Source organism: Plecotus auritus (genome assembly GCF_963455305.1).
Source record: "Plecotus auritus genome assembly, chromosome: 9".
Taxonomy (NCBI): Eukaryota; Metazoa; Chordata; class Mammalia; order Chiroptera; family Vespertilionidae; genus Plecotus; species Plecotus auritus.
In genome coordinates, this window is record NC_137783.1 from 88,665,761 (window position 1) to 88,668,214 (window position 2,454).

Sequence of the window (2,454 nt, forward strand, 5' to 3'; positions counted from 1 at the left end):
CACCACCGAAATGAGGCCATTCCAGGGCTGATAGCAGTAGCCAAATAGACAATCTGCACAGAACATATGGTACAACAGTGGGGTGAAATGATTTTGGCTAAGACGAGCAGAACAATTGTTACTCTTGTAAAGTATGTTTTGCATTTCTTTAAGATTCATTCATTTCCAAAATGATGTGAAATATCTAGGCCATGCCTAGCCAGACGGATAAACAGTGCAACTGGGAGTACTACATGAATAACGTGTAGTACTCCCAGCATCTTATATTGACATAATTGTCTTTTGCAAGTTTTGTCATTTCAAGATAGTTTTATTCAAACTAGAATCCCTTATGTCTTCTTTCAGAAGTTCAGACTTGCTTCCAAGCAAGGTGAACTCCTCTGTATAAATGTGGATGAAAACAAATTATTTTCCTTGGTACATACCGTGAATCAAGAAATGCCTTGCCAGTGTCTGCATCTCTTTGGTGCAAAATGGCAAAAGATATAACATAACTTTCAAGTTATGTCAAGACATCAGTGTGGTAATGGTAAAACTTGAAGGTGATCTCATTCAAGTTGAAGGATATTGTGCAGCACGCTGTAGTACAGCACAACCTAATAGAAGAATTCATTTACTTTGAAGTGAATCGAGGTGGGTTTTTTTTTTCCTCCCCTTATATTTATGTTTGAATGTGAATCAGTAATCTTGCTGGCAGCCTCACTCTGCATTTGTTATGGGAATTTTCAATGTCATGCATTATATGATTTGTATCCTCAAATAGTTTCAAATAAAAGCTGTCTGCTGTTTTCTGGTGGAGTGCCAAGTGAATGAATACTCGTTGGATGTGCTATGTGTACATATAGTTTTACATCTTCCATAATTAACTTGTCAATCTAGTGTCTCCTAGAAAGCTGCTGCCAGGTATTGTGGATTATGTTAGAAGCTAAGAATTCAAGCAGTGATATTGTCACTTTTTTATACCTGCACTGGAGTTTTCCTTAATGGACTAAGACCAATTTAATTTTTATTATTATGTGTCTTGTTTGATTTTACACTTGGGCCATCATTTCACATCCCAGAAAAATAAAATAAAAACCAATTCCACTGTAACATTCAGGAAAACAAACCATCCGACTTTACTAGGGGATATATAGTGAAAAGAAATTGAAATACAGTTTTCTGTTAGCTCAAACTGAATCCAGGATTCATAAATTAAACTATTATAAATGGCAAGATTGTTAAATTATGAAATACAATGTTTGGCATGAGTTTACTGTGTTTAGGTAAGCTTTCTGTAATAAATGATGGTATTCATTGAATGCAAGTAATTCAGTGCTTACGTTTTTTTTAACATGAATAGCAACTTAATATAACACTAAAGCCACTCAAACGTTTATTAGAAACTATTGTTAGAGAATCAACATTGGGCAAGTTGCATCTGGAAGACCTGAGTTTGGGAGACTGCTTTGTGAATTTAGGAAATGTACCTAAATACCTTGAGTCTTAACGTTTTGCAGAAAATTGGAAATTTTCCTACCTACCAAGTTGTGATAAATTCTGCATGGTGAGGGATTTAGAAGCAATAATTTCACCCAGCGCTAACTCACGCCAAGGCCGCTGACATCCCCGGACGCTTCTTCTGCGGCCCGCGGGGCTGAGGCCGCAGCCGCGCCATGTCCACTCCTCCGCTGGCTGCATCGGGGATGGCGCCGGGGCCCTTCGCCGGGCCCCAGGCTCCGCAGGCCACGCGGGAGGTCAACGCGGCCTCCCTGTGCCGGATGGGCAGGAGACGGTCCAGGACATCGGGTACCGCACCATGGAGATCTTCCAGCTGCTGCGGAACATGCAGCTCCCAAATGGTGTCACGTACCATACTGGAACATACCAAGATCGGTGGCAAAGCTCCAGGATCACCTTCGTCAGCTTTCTATTCTCTTCCGGAAGCTGAGACTGGTCTATGACAAATGCAATGAAAACTGCGGAGGGATGGATCCCATTCCAGTAGCACAACTAATTCCATATGTGGAAGAAGATGGCTCAAAGAATGATCGGGCTGGCCCACCTCGTTTTGCTAGTGAAGAGAGGCGAGAAATGGCTGAAGTAAATAAACTCAAACAGAAGAATTAACAGCTGAAGCAAATTATGGATCAATTACGAAATCTCATCTGGGATATAAATGCCATGTTGGCAATGAAGAACTAAACTGATATTTACATTTCCTGCTTTTTTTCCCCTCAAGTATTTTTTCCCTTTGAAGAAGATTATTTATCTGTTTGTATTCCAGTCACTAGAACTAAAGTTCCTGTTTTTACATTGTGGTTTTACATTAAAGTATTTATTGGCAGTCTTTTGTTTAAGCTATTGATTTTGTGAAAGATTATAGTAATAAACTTTGACAGGGTTTGTGTTTTGGTTAATCTTTGTGAATTGATGATTGTGTTTTAAAAGCAAAGTAATTAAGTTTTATAAATA

The 2,454-nt window shown here is 39.2% G+C and overlaps 1 pseudogene across 1 annotated transcript; it reads left to right on the forward strand.

The window, feature by feature from the left end:
* The first annotated feature begins 1,655 nt into the window (after positions 1-1,655).
* LOC308233874 (mediator of RNA polymerase II transcription subunit 30-like) lies at positions 1,656-2,184 on the forward strand (annotated as a pseudogene). The gene has a single exon. The product of its transcript is annotated as a mediator of RNA polymerase II transcription subunit 30-like (transcript).
* Positions 2,185-2,454: the final 270 nt, after the last annotated feature.